Below are 17,862 nucleotides of genomic sequence, written 5' to 3' on the forward strand. Positions count from 1 at the left end.
GGCAATATCAAAGCGTGAGTGAAATTTTCCTTTCAAATTCTGAGTTCTTTTTTAAAATTCTGTTGTTAGTTACTAAATTAAGTTGTATTTTGTTGATAAAAACTAAAAAAAAGCTTCCATTCACAAGCTCGTCATCAATAAAATGAAAACTGTAAAGGTAAAATGAATACAATATAGCAGTGAACAAGTCATGCTTAGTTTGAGATTATTTGTGTAAATATGAAAATATTTTTACTTGAGACGGTGACTTCAAAGAAAGAATGCGGGACAAACTATACAAAAATAAATCAATTTTTTTCTTTATAAAATTTTTTATGGATTTTAAATTATGTTTTAAAAATGTTTAAAGATGTTTTTAAAACAGGTGTTTTGAAAAGAAGGCTATGAAGAGTTGCAGTAAAAATGTCACCAATGAAAAAGATAGAATCCAATCTCGAATTGCACAGATTGGAGCAAATAATACAAATATTTATGTTTATATAATATGCAGTACTTTGTATGCAGTACGAGTACTAGTGTGTAACACTAGTGATTGGCTGGTCTGTCCTAACAGTTTAGGGCACTTATAATTGATTGATACTTTATGAATCACTTAGTTGAACTTTCTGAAATAAAATTCATTTTAAAGATGATACAGTTTCACGCGTTAAGTACTTTGTGTTTAAATTTAATTGTTATTTTTTGTCATATCATGTTTCAAATTTATGAAAAATGATACAGCAGTTCCTAAATAGACTAAATGTGTACTTTGAAACTTGGATTTCAAAAATTTATGGTAAAACGCTTAAACTGAAAACTAGAGCTAGCTACTGGTAAATGTGTTAACAACTTTGGAATTTCGTAACTTACCAGATTTAATTACTCCACTTGCTAAGCAATTGTTGTTTAACATTACTCTACAGGTACGAAATCGTAGCAAGTGACAATGTCAGCACGCAAACTGTTCAACACGTTACTGCTTCTCCAAGACTGACAGTGGAATTTACCAAACTGACACCTGGAAACTTATACACTTTTACTATACATTGTTTCATACAAGGTGTCAAATGTCCTGGAGACTCGTATACAGCTATTACATCTACAGAATGTGACGGTAACACGGTTATTAATTATATCGCCTATAAATATTGTTTCTTGCCAATTGTGTGCAAAAAAGATTACCTTTTACTCATCAACAACTTCTGCCTTAATATTTGCTATGGACTTTTAGCCATTACAATGGAAAGTTTTGAGAACTGAATGAGTATTTTTTAATTTCACAAAATTTTTATGAACAGCCAATAAATCCAAAAAAATTGTTGTATACTTATTATATACATGAAGCATCAAAGATTTCTGGAATAAAGCAAAACTTTAGACTAAATGTTCATTTCAATACCAACTTTTTGTGACCCTGTTCTCAATTGTTTTTAGAAAACTTTTTTGTTTAGAAAAGTTTTTTTTTCATAGTACAGGGTTTAAAAAAAGCCCCAACTGGGTAATTTCAGCAGTATGCCGAATAGAAAAATGAATTTTCCCACAATTTACAATTTTTTCACATTTTGCAATCAGTTTCCGCAATCAGAATATTTATTTACAGTTTAATATATACAAAAAGATTAAGTAACTTCTATTAGGCATGTTCTAGAAATGATAAAAAGAGTGTAAAATTAGAGTCATAACTTTAGTTGTTACTTGTTGACCTGTTGGAGTTTAAAATTCATTGAATAAAATTATAAATTTTTCTAACATGAGACTAATTAAATTCTAACTGAGATCTAATGAGTTTATTAGATTTTAGTTTGACAACTTAAATGAACAGCTTAAAAATAAAAACAGCTAATGCAGTAATAAACTACATGTGCTCAAAATGACAAATTTGTACAAAGGTTTATTTTTAAATCCTAAAATATAAATGTTTTAATGGCAAAAAGCGCTTAGATTATGTTAGTTGCTAGGGCATTGCTAAAAGGTCATTAATGAAATTGTAGATATGTAAGTGTTACATATAAACCGCTCTTACATATTTTTCACCAAACTGAATTTTAACTCATCCATCTTATTTACAATCTTCAGTTCCAGACCTGCCTGGTCCAATCACCTTTACATCTGAGAAAGTCCAGCATGATGGTCGACAAAGATGGAAATACATTGCATCTTGGAAGGTGAGAAAATGGGTAAAAAGAAAATTACATCTAAGGCCAAAGTATATCTTGCTTATTATGAAGGTTGTTTTTTACAGGTCATCATGTTGTGTCAAGTCTGCAGAAAATTATTTGATTCTACATTCATGCATGATTTTGTAAGTGCTCCACTTAATAAAGCAAAGGTGTTACAATAAGACAATTTCATTTTAAACTGTCTCATAAAAAACCTGTATTTTCACTATAAAATAGCCTAAACAGTAATATTTTCTACGGCAAATATTATTCGTTTCAAAAGCGTTTACGTTATAAAGATTTTAAGTTATACAAATAGCAAAGTGAATTTAAACTGCCAGATTAATTTTTTAAGTCATCCTAAACTCACCACATCAGTCCTTTGAAGAAAAAAAACTAAACCCAACTTTTCAATTTAACGGCTGCACAGTAGCAGGGCTATTTATTTCTTGCTTGCATTAAAAATATTCCTTTTTTTCCTTTCATTATTTTCACTTCTTTCTGAATCCAATATTACCGTAATGTTATGTTAAGTTCATGGACCACACTCCTTCAATGTCAATCTTAATTGATTAGCTTCACTTTTTTGTACACAACACGATCAGTAAAAAAGGACACAGCAAGAAAAAAAGGATTGTGCATGTCTCAAATAATGTAAAGCAAAGTATATACCTATAATTCTAAAGACAGTGTTCATTTGTCTTTCATAGGTCAGGTTAGGATAAAAGATTGATTTTAGCAAGAGTCCAGTTTGTGACATTCATGTTAGTAGAGCACAATCTTAACACCTGCACCCATTGACTGTTTAGAATATTTTAAAATAATTACGCTGCTATGTACTAAAGCGGTGACACATCATAGTTTTTCATGACACGCTAAATTCAGAGGATACTGATACATATGATGATGATGCTCCTATACATCGTTCTCTCTTCCATATCCGATAATAAAGAAAAGTGAACTTTTTGAGGCTATGAGACTTTCTGATACTCAAATAGAATTTGACAACTTGTACCATATTAGTGTTCACCTGTAATGTTATTTTTTTCGTTAGTATGAAACCAAACCTTACATAACTTTTCATGTAAAGTGTAATTTAAAATGTACAGAAATATCCACCAATTTACATTCATGGCTTGAGAACAGTGAAAAAGATTCAGAAACAATTTTACACATGTGCATGCATGTACATGTAGGTCATCCTAGCCAGCTTGGACATCATAAATATTTAATTAGTAGCTAATAAAATATTGTAAAAGACTGACTCCAGTAGCTGAGTCAGCTTTACTTCACTAACAAGAGAGACGTAACCTGAGCTACTGGTCTGCCTTATCCGAGGCCTGATTGACACGCCAAAAGTGGTCAAGTCAGTCCAAGATAAGTAACTGGTAGTCAGGCCTACTCTGAAACCAATTCTGGCCTGCCCTCTAGGTCCCTATAGCAGACTAGTCTAGATGCACTAGCAGCTTTCCCTAAGACTTGATTTCTTATGCCATGGCACCCCCAATCAAGTCTAGACAAAGCTGTGGATCAATCCCTAGCCCTAAAGAGCCACCCTGGCAGTTCTGTCTGACGTTTACAATGAGCCTGCTTCTGCAACTGTTGAGCCAACCAGGCAAACGTCAATATAATCAGTTCTGCGAGTATAGTAGTTTTATTTATGATAGCTTAGAAACATGCATACACAAGATGAGTGATATCAAGCACACCTGTGCACTCGTGCGCTGGCTTTATATAGCGGTCTAAACTCCGCCCACCAGTCTACTTACATCACAATGAAATGCACTGGTTATAATAAGACTGCACACATAGGATAAATATAAGATTATATAATAAGAGAGGAAGTTCAGGCAATTCGATACAGTCGGGCAAGTGCTAATAAGAATATAATAAGTGTAAATAATTGGTATCCATTGCAGTCCTCCACACCCTCCCCCAATTGTTTGGCCCGGAGATAAACATATAACGAAGAGTGTCTATCGATATTGTCGAGCACGGGCTCTCCATCGCTGGGCCTCTTTTCGACATTCGTTGGCTAACTGGCTATATTGCTGGCAGCGCTCATCCTCCCGTTCTACCCGGCGGGTATAGTCTTCTTTTCTGCGTTGTGGGTCCTCATTGATTCTTTCCCGAGGGTCTGCCTCTCTGCCGGCAGAGTTATGGACCTCTTGACCGGTTTCCGAATAAACACCTGCTACGTCGTCGGCGCCGAAGTGAACATCTAAGGTGGGCCCATCTACTCCTGTTACCTCCCGGTTTTCTGCAAAAACTCCCTTAAATGGTGAGTCTACCCTCGGGCTGGTGGGCATAGTTTGCTTCCGGCATACCTTCCGACTAAACCTCAGAATAGTGTATCTGGGTGGGAAGGGCTTGCTGGCCATCTCTTTTCCCTCGGTTGATCCGTAGCGGTTTATGTGGATGCGTAAGTCGGGGTAGCCACTCTTCTCACCCTGGCAGTCCCCTTGGTCAGCGCACCCCTTCCTTTCCGGTGGATTGGCCCTCGCTCGTTTCTGTCCGGCCCTCCTGCCTCTTACCCATCCACTTCTGTCTTTCACAGGAAGGCAGGCGCCAAATGGAGGGCATTTCTCCCTTTGCACATATGCGCAGAAGTCAGAATACAATTCCTGGTCCACCTGGTATACGATTCCGAGGTGAAGTTGGTGATCTCTTGTTTCTTTTGATGTTTATAGATGCTAAAAAGCGAAGAAGAGCTCTTTTGGCATTTACACCAGAAGCGCCAATAATGTTGCCTTATGTGCCTCCTAACCACATGACTTTCTTTATTCTGAAAGCCTCAGAGCCGGTATTCTCCTTTCTGGCGGTCTTTGGCGGCCTCCATATTTTCGTAGGAGGCGGGGGAGTCCCATATGTCATTTGATATCCCCTCGAATGTCTCTCTTTTCTCTCGATCTTTTCTTATCTTGAACATTTCTTCTTCTCTTTCCTTTTTGGTAGGGATTGGTTGTATGTTGTATGTTTACTGAGCAGGCCCTCATTGGCCTTGGTCTGTGCTTGTTCGCCGTTAGTGGAATTTGCGATTGGTGTTTTCGTCCTTTCTCTAGCGGAGGCCTACCCTTGGGTGGCTCATCTCTACTCCTGACCCGAAAACTCTGCAACGCAAAATTAGGCCTGCCTTTGTTTGGACTGACCTTGTTCCAGGGCATCCTGTTCTCCACCAATTGTATTACCCTAGTGTCCATTACTACCTGTTCCCCCGGTCTCTCTATTTTGTAAACATTGGGTAATGCGTTTTTCTTTGTGTTGCTACTCTCGGATAGTTTTTCTCGATCGAATCCTTGTCTTCCCAATGGTATCTCCGTCTCCTCCAAAATATCATCCAAGTCTGCTAATAGTAATCGTAACTCACTGTCCTCGATGGCGCCCTTATCGTTTTGTTCCTGATTCATGTTGAGTTTATCGATATAAATTTTTAAAGGTAAAGCGAGCTTGTTGTCTATCAGCGTACTGCGTATGGACTGGTTGGAAGAAGCGCCAAATCAAAATGATGGCCATTTTCCGGTTCCATAGTGCCTTTGTTCCTAAAAAAATTTGCAGTCCGGAGTCCTCTGTTGAAGGTACTCGTTGCCGGACTGTTTTTCTGTCTCTAGAATTTTCACGGCCGTCTCAGCCTCCGCCCCTTTTGCCGAGACGTTTCGGTCAAGCTTAATCGATTCTGGTCGTTCTTCTACGTGTTGGTTAATGGCCAGCATTCCACCAATTCCGAGATTGATTTTTAGGATCCGGTATTGGGACATCAACTCTTGGTTAGTACTCAGGTCTCCTCTTTCTAGCAGTTTTTCCAGTTCTCCAACCATGGCTTTGGTGGACTGGTATCGTTCTACGAGTTCGACCTGGTCTTCTATTATTTCTGACCCTTTGTCCTCAGGGTCAATCCGATGGCATACGGCCTGGCCGTATCTTATGGGTGGTCCAACCGTTTGTCTGGGTCTCCCGTCCCGCCTTCCTCCAACATTTTTTCTGCTTCCTTTGGTACTGAGTTTACCCAGATCTTTTCTTCAGCCTGAGCTGGTCTAGAGGTAACAGGCTGGGATATGTCCTTTTGCTCCGCAGTTTCGAAAGTTGGGGTCTCGCCTGCTGGTGTGCTTTCTGCCTCCTCTTCCATTGGGTCTTGTCCGGGAGACTCCACCGGGCTCGGGACATGGCTCAAGATTTGATTCTTCTGGCTCCGTGCTGGTGACACTGGGTTGCTTCGTTGCATCCCTTGTCCTTTCTGTAGGATTGTTACCGTCTATGGTAGGCCCTCTTTCTTCAGCCATGACCCCCAGGAGTCCTCTCCTGAACATGTCACTTTCCATCTCAGTGGGGGAAGGCTTATCTCTCCTTGTTGTAGGGGTGGTGGTGGAGGGAGCTCCCTCCTAGTAAACTCTAAGGTTGGCAACATCTCCACCAGCCTTTCTTGCCTCTTTTCTCTCCGTCCAGTGGCACCTCTCATGTTTAGTCTCCTGGAAGGTTCCTTGGTGGCCGGGGCCCTCCCATCGGCTTCTGGTCACTCATAGTAGGGATTTAGTCGTTCTTCATTTCGTATGGATACTTGACTCTGTCTTTCCACTTGGTAGATGTTGTTAGGGTTACACTTGGTGACTGTATAGGGTCCCACGTATTTGGGTTGTAACTTGGAATTTTCCCCTCGCCTGCGTCTCTTATTGACTAGTAACACCAAGTCTCCCACCTCAAACAGCAAAGGTTCCTCTTCATCTTCCACCCCAACCTCTATTTGTCGTTCTCAGAGGATTTCATAGGTTTCTCTCAGCCGGCTGGCTAGTCCCAGTATGTAGGGTTGTACTGCCTGACTTGCGGCTGCAGCGGGTTCCGAGAGTTGGTCCGGCAACCTCAGCTCTCTGCCCATCATCATGTAATTCATGGTTTCACCCTTGGCAGAGTGGGGAGTGCCTCGGAAGGCCTTCATGATATGAGGTAGTAGCAAGTCTCACTCTGTAAGTCCGCGGCGCAAGAGTAGGGCCCTCAAGGAACCTCTTAGGCTCCGGTTATTCCTTACTATGACGCCATTTCCTTGGTGGTGGTATGGCGAGGTTCGCGTCTTATCTATATTCCATAGGCCACATAGTTCACTCATGAGCTTAGACTCAAGTTGGGCCCCTTGATCAGAATGTAGATCTTCTGGTAGGCCAAAGTAGCAAAAGATTCTTTCATCCAGGGCTGTGGCCCCTACCGGGGTGCTCGCGTCTGGAATGGCCAAAGCATCTTGCCACCTGGAGGAATGGTCGCTGATCACCAGTATCCATTTGTTCTTTCTTTTGGTCTCCGGCATGGGCTCTATCAGGTCAACCGCCAGTTTTTGCCAGGGTCGCCTGGTGTATAGCCGGTGCTTGCTTTTCGATGTATAGTTCTCGCTGGCCTTCGCCACCTGGCTTATCTCACACGTGTTGACGAGACGTCTCACATCTGCATTCAGTCCTGGCCAGTACCAGTTTAACAGTAACCTCTTTACGGTCTTGTGTACTCCCACATAGGCCAGCCTATGCGTCTCCCAGATCCCCTGGTTCCGGTCCGCTTGGGGGCATAGGGTACACCATTTGGAATGGCCGTTTGCTGCTAGCCTGACCTCTTGTACACCATTTGCCGACAACCTCATGGCCTCTCGTCTTCTATGTAAGATCCGGAGCTTATTACTTCCCAGGGTTAACTCTTCCTTCGGTAGTTCTTGATTGTTTTGTATTGCCCAGTACATTCTAGCCTTGCTTGCGTTCCTTCCACCTGACTCTGCACTAACTGATGAAAGTTTCGACCCCTTGGTAACTTAATGGTTGCCACTATGTCCAATTCCCCTTTCAGCAATGCTTGTTTGCTAGGGCTTCCGTCTCGTTCCTCTATTCGGATACATTTTCAACAGTCGTTCGAGCAGACCTGTCTACTCAGGCCGTCGGCATTCCCGTGCTTGACCCCTGGCTAGTGCTCTAGTTGATACATGAACTCTGACAAAATTTCTAGCCATTGAGCCACCTGAGCTGAAGGCTCCCTTTTCCTGCACAACCACTTCAGGGAGGCGTGGTCCGTGCGGAGCACGAACTGCTGTCCATACCAGTAGGGCCGGAAGTGTTTGACAGTCTTTACCACTGCCAGGAGCTCCCTACACGTCACGCAATAGTTTTGTTCTGCTTGGCTGAATGTCTTGCTGTAGTAGGCCAACATGGTCTCTCCACCTTACTGGTTCTGAGACAGGATGGCCCCCACTCTCACGTTACTGGCGTCGGTTTCCAGAATATATTTATTCTTTGGGTTGGGATATCCCAGCACGGGTTCCAAAATGAGGCTTTGTCGGAGGGTCTCGAATACCTGCTGTTCTGCCTCTCCTCACCTGCATGGCTTTCTTTTGCTTGTCAAGAGCGTGAGTGGTTTAGCGTCAGTCGCATAATCCTTTAGGTATTGCCTGTAGTACCCCGTGATCCCCAGGAAAACCTACAGTTACTTTACATTCCGTGGAATCTGCCATTCGGCAACTGCTTTTACCTTTTCTGGGTCCGTGGACGCTCCTTCTGGGCTCACCACATGACCAAGGTACTGTACTTTCTCCTGGAGGAGCTCACATTCAGAGGGTTTCAACTTCAGCTGGGCGGCGGTTAGCCTCCGAAAGACCTCCTCCAAATGGGCCAAGTGGGTCTCGAAGTCAAGAGCTATGACTGTTACATTGTCTAAGTGCAACAGGAAGGTTTTCCATTAAAGCCCCTAGAGTACAGACTACATCAGTCTTTGGAAAGTGGCAGGGGCCAACGTCACCTTGAAGGGCAGTACCGTCCACTTCCACAATTCGCTTCTCGAGGCAAAAGCAGATCTTTCCAGGGCTTCTTGATCTAACGGTACTTGCCGGTACTCACTGGTTAGATCCAGCGTACTGAAGAACTGACTCCCCGCCAGAGCATCCAGGCTCTTGCCGATCCTTGGAATGGGGTGTGCTTCTTGTTGGATGACGGCATTTAGCTGTCGATAGTCAATTCAAAACCTCCTTCCACCATCCTTTTTTCTTACCATAACGACCTCAGAACTCCACGCTCCATTGGCAGGTTCGATCAGTCCTTTCTCCAACAGTTCTGGCACCTGCTTATCTGCTTCCGCCTCTTTGAGGGGTCCTAGCCTGTGAGGGGGTTGTCTGACCGGTCTGGCACCTAGTATTAGAAGTATGATGTGTGCTACCAGGTCTGTCCTTCCCACGTCGCCATCAAATTTGCTGAATACATCCTGATATCTGGTCAACAGACACGTCAAGCACAGCTTCTCTCTGTCGTGCTGGCATCCTGGAATGGCCTGATGGTACAACTCTACAAGGTGTTCTGGGATGGCTTCCCACATTCGTACGGCTGCACACCCAACTCCTGGCACATCGAGGCTTTCGCGTTCCGGCCTGGACCAGAGTTATGTTTACACATCCCTTTCTTCGACAGCCCTGTACAAGCCGATGACGTGCCCGGCGCCCAACTCTATGGGTTCATGTCTTGGATTTAGGCATTGTATGGCAACATCGCCCCTTTCTCCAGGTTGATTCAGGCCATATGCTACGGGTATGTGTGGGTCAAAGCCTTCTATCATGCCCACCGGTACATAATTTTTGGCGGAAATATTTCCTGCCACTCTTACTTCTGATAAAGGAGGGATAGTGACCTTCTTCCAAGTGTAAACTTTGGACACCATCAGTCTACCATACTTGTCCGTACAAGTAAGCTTCCTATCTCCTAGAGAAATGACTAGTCAGCCAAATTCAATATTACAGTCGTGGGAGATCAGAAAAGGCATTCCCAGAATAGCATCCTCGCTGATCTGGCTTACAATGAAGTTCTCTTTGATAGATATGTCCTTGATACTTCCTGATAGTTTTATCAGTTCATAAAACTGGAGCTTGCTACCATCTGCCATGAGCCTGTACCGGTCATTTTCCCTGAGTTGAATTTTTACCCTCTTCGGCATCATGTTGAACACCTTCTTTGTTGGTAGGTTGGTGTTACAGCCGGTGTCTATTAGGAACAGTAAGTCCTGCCTCTCCACCTTTCTTGGTAGGAAGTAACTCGACTTATGTGATTTTTCCAAGGCCCCAATCCTTGGTAACCCTTCCTTCTCCGTAGCTGCGTCATACCTCCCTTCCGAGTTTCTCCTCATTGGACGTCCCCGAGGCCTGCCCGATGGTGGACTCTCTTCGAGCTGGTCCGCCAAGCTTTCTTCAGGAATAGCTGGTATCGTGCTCTCCCCGTACCGGCCTGTAGGACCTGACACTGGACTCATGCGTTGGCCTGACTCTCTCTCCCGGAGATGGCCGCGGGTCTTTCTCCCAGTCATTGGCAACGGCTAAGTCGTTGAATTGTCTGATGAAGGCCTCTACGTCGCTGCTCTCATCGTATTATGAAGCTTTAAATATTTGTTTCTGTGCGCAGATGGTCCTTGGTTTCCCTGGTTAGTAAGTATTCTTTTCAGAATGCCTGTCAGATGCTCTAGACCTCCTAGTTCCTCCGCTTGAAGAGCTCCAGGTCGTTCCGCAATGCGAGCATGTCTGGCCATACTTGCGTCTTCTTTAGTCCCTGTAAGTTGTATTGTTGTTGGTTCAGCATTTCCCACTGCTGCCACCAGTGTAAATGACTCACTCCGGTAGCTGAGTCAGCTTTACTTCACTAACAAGGGAGACGTAACCTGAGATACTGGTCTGCCTTATCTGAGGCCTGATTGACACGCCAAAAGTGGTCGAGTCAGTCCAAGATAAGTACTTGGTAGTCAGGCTAACTCCGAAACCAATTCTGGCCTGCCCTCTAGGTCCCTATATCAGGCTTGTCTAGATCTACTAGCAGCTTGTCCTAGGGCTTGATTTCTTATGCCATAGCACCCCCAATCAAGTCTAGACAAAGCCGTAGATCAATCCCTAGCCCTATAGAGCCACCCTGGCAGTTCCGTCTGACGTTTACCATGAGCCTGCTTGTGCAATCGTTGAGCCAACCGAGCAAGCGTCAATATAATTAGTTCTGCGAGTAAAGTAGTTTTATTTATGATAGCTTAGCAACATGCATATACAAGATCGAGTGATATCAAGCACACCAGTGCACTCGTGCGCTGGTTTTATATAGCAGTCTAAACTCCGCCCACCAGTCTACTTACATCACAAAGAAATGCACTGGTTATAATAAGATTGCACTCATAGGATAAATAAAAGAATATATAATAGGAAAGGAAGTTCAGGCAATTCGATACAGTCGGGCAAGTGCTAATAAGAATATAATAAGTGTAAATAATTGGTATCTACCCCAGCCCTCCACAATATGCTTCATGCATGACCATAAGTATGCATTATTCGCACTTATAAAAAACATTGATTAATTTTCCATATTTGCTGATACTCATTTGAATGCAATCAAATACTTACTTCCAAAACCATTTTGAGACCTTCTAGCCATTATAACTCAACTCTGACATTGTAATAGTTTGAAAAGTCCTTTATTATCTCAAAATAATAAAATTAAAATAACATTTGTCCTATTTAGTGTATAAACTGGAATATTAGAGGTAATGAACAAATAGAGGTAAACAAAAGGGATTTGTAAATATCATTACCTTTCCATATCTGTGAGATCACTCTCTTATGAAATTGTGATTTGTGATTTTTTATTTCTGTGATACTGTTGCCTTGGTTTTGAAATTGCATTAAGCAAGTTTGAGCATCATTTACTGTAGTCTTAGTACATGTTAAAAGTGGATCAGAAAGTGGATAAAAAAGTCTAATGTACGTATGTAAAAGAGCTCATTGATATTTTTGTCAGAAATGTACTAAATTGGACACATAACCACTTTGTCTTATCCCACGAACACACGAGCGGAGCGGAAGTGTGGGAGTTTTTATGATAAATGCATGTGCACACAACTTACGAAAATTATTCATCAACAATGAGACGAACCCTCGTCAAGAATTTTCATCAAAAAATTTAAGCATTGGATTGTAAAGTCGTTAAAGTATAATAACGATACAAAACACATTTAAGCCTATTTAAATATGTTACCAAGTCTTTGTAAACCGCCGGTATTATTTTAAGACTTACCCATCTGATCGGATTATACACAAATAGACAGATTAATTTGAGCGAAAATTGCCACAAAAAGCTTGAAAAGCTCGGTTTAATAAAAGTTAAGACCGAAAATTTAAACGCCAATAAAGCCGTGCGACCGATTGTAGAACTATTTAGCAGTGCGCATTTCACGAGAAAACCGTGCTCATTTCATCAGTCTATGGCCATTTTTACTTGTATTCGAATTTATTCGAAGGTTTCTGTAATAAAAGTAGACCGTTTAAGGCGTAGACCGATTTACAGGTACGAAATTGTGGTACACAGTTTATCAGCCTGTGTTTTTTGTCCAATCACCGAAGGTTTCATTATTTGAAACGTTAGCCAAAATTCTTTACAACTTATGTACAAAGCTAGGGCCGAACTACAACGCCCCTTCGTGACAAGAACATTTTTTATTTTGCTACATTTTTATACACATGAATGCTCCTACCTGCTTTCTGTTAAAGATCGCTTATCAAAACCATTCTACATTCAACGCAACCAACTTTCAAACTGTGTATAGTACACAGTAGCTTGCCATTTTACTTCTAATTTTGCATTTCAGAGTTATAATAAACATATTTCTTTATTGTTGTTGAATTACATACATTACAGTAAATTAGGCCTACAGCTTTATAACACTTTTATAACAGCTTTTATTTTGCTGCAGTTTGCAGAAATCTTCGAGACGCATGAACGCTCATAGGTTTTCTATTATTGCTGTATTACTATATTAACAATATTGGTTATTTTAATAATATCAGTGCATTTTACTTATAATATTTGCCAACATTGCATTTCTCCTATTGCAAGGGAGAGATATAAACGTGTAATATTTTCCTTTCATTGTTGTTGTTTGTCATGACCAAACACTTTTTAAATAAATTTTCTAAAAACCTATATAAATACCACAACTTCTCAATATTGCTACCTATGACGTTTTGAAATGTAAACAAAATTGTGTATTGGTTTTCTATTATTACTATATTAATAAAATTGATTATTCTAAGAATATCAGTGCATTTTACTTCTAATATTGGCCAATATTGCATTTCTCCTGTTGCAGGGGGAAAATATGAACATCTTTTCCCTTCATTATTGCTTATTGTTGTATATAATAACACCCACACCCAGTACATTACAGCTACCATTGCAGTTATCCTATTGCACTGCAGAGCCATTTGATTGCTAATATTGCATTTCTCAACCATCAGTACCCTTTATTTTTTTGCCAATATCTCTGGCCATCTCTTTGGTCGTGGGCTGTATGACAGTGGAATTTCTAGTAAATAACGCTGAATAATAGGTTTACAGATGCATATTCAAATGAAACTACAACGAATGTTTATTGAAAAGCATTTGTAATGCAAATGTAAATTTTGTGTAACAATTTCCAGGCATCTAGAAAATCCACTTGTGGAGGAGTGCTGAAGTACAGCTACAAACTGAATAAAGGAACCTTATCTGCTCAGCAGGAAGAGACAACTACAGTGTTCTATATAGATGGAGGTGAAGAGATTGAGTTTGAGGTCAAAGCTGAGTACTCTAACAAAAGTTCTCATTTTAGACGCAAAACTGAGACATCAGGAGCCTTGAGTGAGTTTATACAGAACTAAAACTACAGAATATTTTGGAGAGTACTAGCTGATATTAGAACTTTTTTATGTAGTCCCTTCACTAGTTTGTGTTGAAAGTACAAAACATGATTTCAAATTACAAAAAATTATATTATACATGTGCATGTAAATGTTACTGTAGATCCCCAGTTTGAGTCTTATCAGCCAAGTTTAACTGCAGTGAATGCCAACTGTTTGAATCTGACTTGGACTGAGCCCCAGTATCCTGGTGGAAGTATTCATCTGTATCAGGTATCAGTTTACAAAGGTATTCTCTTGTTTCTCATTTTTAAACAGAAAGTGCATATGGAGGGTTTTCATCAAGTATACGCTGACAATATCAAACACATGTTTTTGTGATCAGACTTTCATCTAACATTATGTCTTAAGTTTAATATTACTTACAGTTTAAATGTGATAGTAGAAACTGGAACAATGTAACAACTTTGAAATCTGCAAAAATATGTGAATACCAACCATATACATCTACTCAGTGTGGTGTGAGAGCTTGGAACTCCGCTGGTTCAGGCACTTCCAATAGCGTCTCAGCTACTACTCAGTGTGCAGGTATGTGTTACCTTCAGCTAAATTGTAGTTGGCAACATATGTTTGTTCTCACTCCATCTTTTAGTTATTGTTGTTTATTTATTTCTACAAATGTATTACTTGTTTTCCAATAGGTCAAAACAAAACTAGTTTTTTTAACTTTTTCTTTTTCAGCTTAAATTCAGTGTAATTCAATGATAAGTAAAATAAAATTTATCATAAATTACTTTTATGTTTTACTTTTAATCATGGCTAAAGTTTTACCTTCATATAAATAATATATGACTTTATGGTTAAATAATACCAACCGTTGTCATATAGTCTACAATTAAGCCATGAAGATCAAAGTAACGCTAAGACCAATGCAGCAGATAATTTTTCTGTAAGTTATCACTTGTCTTGCATGTTTCCATTAAAAATAGAAAACTCTGTGTATCTAGTTGTTTAAGGACTCTTAAATGTCATTAACCTGACTTTTCTAATTAATTTTTGTTTTAATTTGGTCAATGTTAAATATGGCTTGAACAAAAACTATTGTTTTGAATGTAACTTACACAATGGCTAAATTATTTTCGGCTGCCTCGGCTATATTAATTTTGAAAAATTTAATCTCTATGAAACAAATTGGAAAATTTATCCATCTATTGACACTCCATGACTAGATTTTAAGGCATGGATGTTTGCGCTTGTCCATAAGTTATTGTTAGCAAGTTTCTTATCTTATATTTCTTTCGTATGTTTTACAGCTTAGTTCTGCAGCTTATATTTCGGAGTTTTGAAAACTGAGTGATAAAGTGCCATTTATGAAGTGATTTTATCGAAATAGCATAAATCTGCAAAACAGAGCCTCATTGCATAAGTTGGCTAATAAATTATTCAGTAAAGTGGCTGCATACAAAAAATTACATTTACAAATGTTTCAGCATGATATGGCTATAATCTCAATCAATTTTTTAACAGATCCATCTACTCCTTCTTTTCTTCTGAGCTCTACAAGAGTTTCATCAGAGGAAGTTACCATTATCATCAATTTGGAAGTAAGGGATGATAAACCTGTTCATACAAAACAGAAAATTTTGTTTGCAGTCATTCACTGTATTGAATTTAAAATGAATTCACTACTCAATTTATAATTTTAGCATTAAAGTTCTACCGCTACCTTTTTAAAAACTTTTTCACTCCTATTGAGGTCAACCTTAGTTAAAAGATATTAAAACTTTGCAAACTCTACAGTGCTGCTGGCATAGTTAAATATTAACTTACACCAAATTTTATCAGAAATTTTTGATGTTTGCCTATAATTTTAAATTGTTGCAGATGATTGAGGATGTACGACTACCTAAATGTTTCAGCATTGAAATTGACAAAATATTTACATAACTTTTAAATTGATTGGAAGAAAAATACATGTAATATGATGTCACTAGTTTTATCGTTGATATATTAAGTAACAACTAAAGTGTTTTAATTTGTTGCAGAATTATGAGTCTCCATTCTCTCAGCCATATTGCAACTCTAAATGCCATAAAAGGTCTTTTAAAAACTGTTATAAAATTCATTGATTTTAATGTTGGAACATCTTTAAGGTAAACAGATTGCCTAAAAAATCTGAAACAATCACACGAGATGTAAAAACACCAATAAACCCCGATAATAGGTATCAACATTTTTTGTGGAAATTCATTTTTAGTAACTCGAAGACAAATTCTTACTGGTTTACTGTAGCAGCTTATTACTTTTTTCTCTAAATATCACTAAAGTGTGTAACTAAGAAAGCAGCTGTTTTGCAGGTTCTGCTGAAAATTACAACCGTCATTGAAACAGCTGAAGGTTAATTCAATATGAATTTTCAAAAAACATATGACAGCTATTATTTATGCGTAACTAAACTGAAATAATTTTAGTTGTTGTTGCCAAAACAGTTCGAACTGAACCATTAGCCTAAATTCTATTTTTAAAAATGTGACAAATTTTTCAAATTTGAATCAAAGCTACAGAATATAACTTGTCAAAAACTTGGGCTGTTTCAAAATGGCTTAAAATTTGGTGCTAGCGTTTACATAGATTATAAATTTACTGAGACGTTTAATACCTCTTGAGTATTATCAGTCTAAAATGGTCTGTAAAAAATGAACAGATTTGTAAAATTTGAAGTGTCAAGAATCTGCATGGTAAGTATAACTCTATATTCATCTCATTATCTGATATCATTAATTATGCTACCCAATGCTTATGCTACACGATAGCTATGATGCATAATAGTTATGCTACACAATAGCTATGATACCCAAAAATTATGCTACACAGGAATTGTGGTACTAATTAATAAGCTGTACCAATTTTTAATATTTATTGAAAAAAAAATTTTTGAAATCCTCAAAAGCTTCCACTTGTTGCATTTTAAATCCTAATATTTCAGCAAAACACATAAATTTACATGAATAATTAACTACACAAATACATCAAATAGCTAAACTCTATGTTAAATCAAGGCTAAAATGCAGTTTATAAAAAAGGAGTTGCTTGAAAATAATTTAACATTCGCTGCCACCGTTTATATTTTTTTGTATTTCCTGAAACGTTTGATAACTTAATAGTGTTTTCAGTGTTAAATGATTTTTAACAAAAAAAGAATGTTCATAAATTTTGAAATACAAGCAAATTACATGTTATCTCTACTTTGATTGTCTAATTACACAAAAATATTTGTTCTGATCTTAAATAATAAGTTATTTACAGCTTTTAATATTTTAGAAGTCGAAACCCTACTGCAGGTCAATAAAGAGTTACAGAATCGTTATTCATGACCCCGAAGGACAAGTGTTATATTCAGTTACAAATGCTACAGCTGGTTACATCACTGTTGAAGGAGCACTTCCATTTACTAGATACTCTGTTTTCATAGAAGCAACCAATGATGCTGATTTAAGAAGTCACACAGAGGTGTATTTGACTACAGCCAAGACACGTGAGTCATACTTTTTGTTATATTCATAACGCAAATTCTTACTATGTTACAATTTCTCCGAAAAGAAGTCACTTTTCACTAAATTCCCTTCTGAACTTGGTAACTGTCTAACAATCATCTAACTTTGAACCTTCAGTGGCGTGTGCAAAGATTTCACTCACTTCATGGTAAACAATTACAAATTGACAGAAACTTGTGAACGAAAGTTAAATTGGACATCCCTGTAAAGTGTTACGAAGATATTGCTAATTTTCTCTTTCCTCGGGTAAAACATCTGTACGTATTTGAAATTATGCCCAAGTACAGATTCTTTCAATTAATGAGCATGTGAACTTTGTGTCAGAAATATAATTGTATATAATGTTTTATTCAATATTAACACAAACTGTGCTTAAATGGTAGCTGTTTAGCAAAAGCTTCAAATAACAATTTTTTAATTTCAGATTATCTGGAATGGCTCAGTTTGGAAGCACATACAAACTGTCCTATTTTATTTCTAAAATAGTTTGCTAGCTTAAAAAGGTTATTTTTCAATCATGAAT

The sequence above is a fragment of the Watersipora subatra genome, chromosome 9 (assembly GCF_963576615.1).
Source record: "Watersipora subatra chromosome 9, tzWatSuba1.1, whole genome shotgun sequence".
Taxonomy (NCBI): Eukaryota; Metazoa; Bryozoa; class Gymnolaemata; order Cheilostomatida; family Watersiporidae; genus Watersipora; species Watersipora subatra.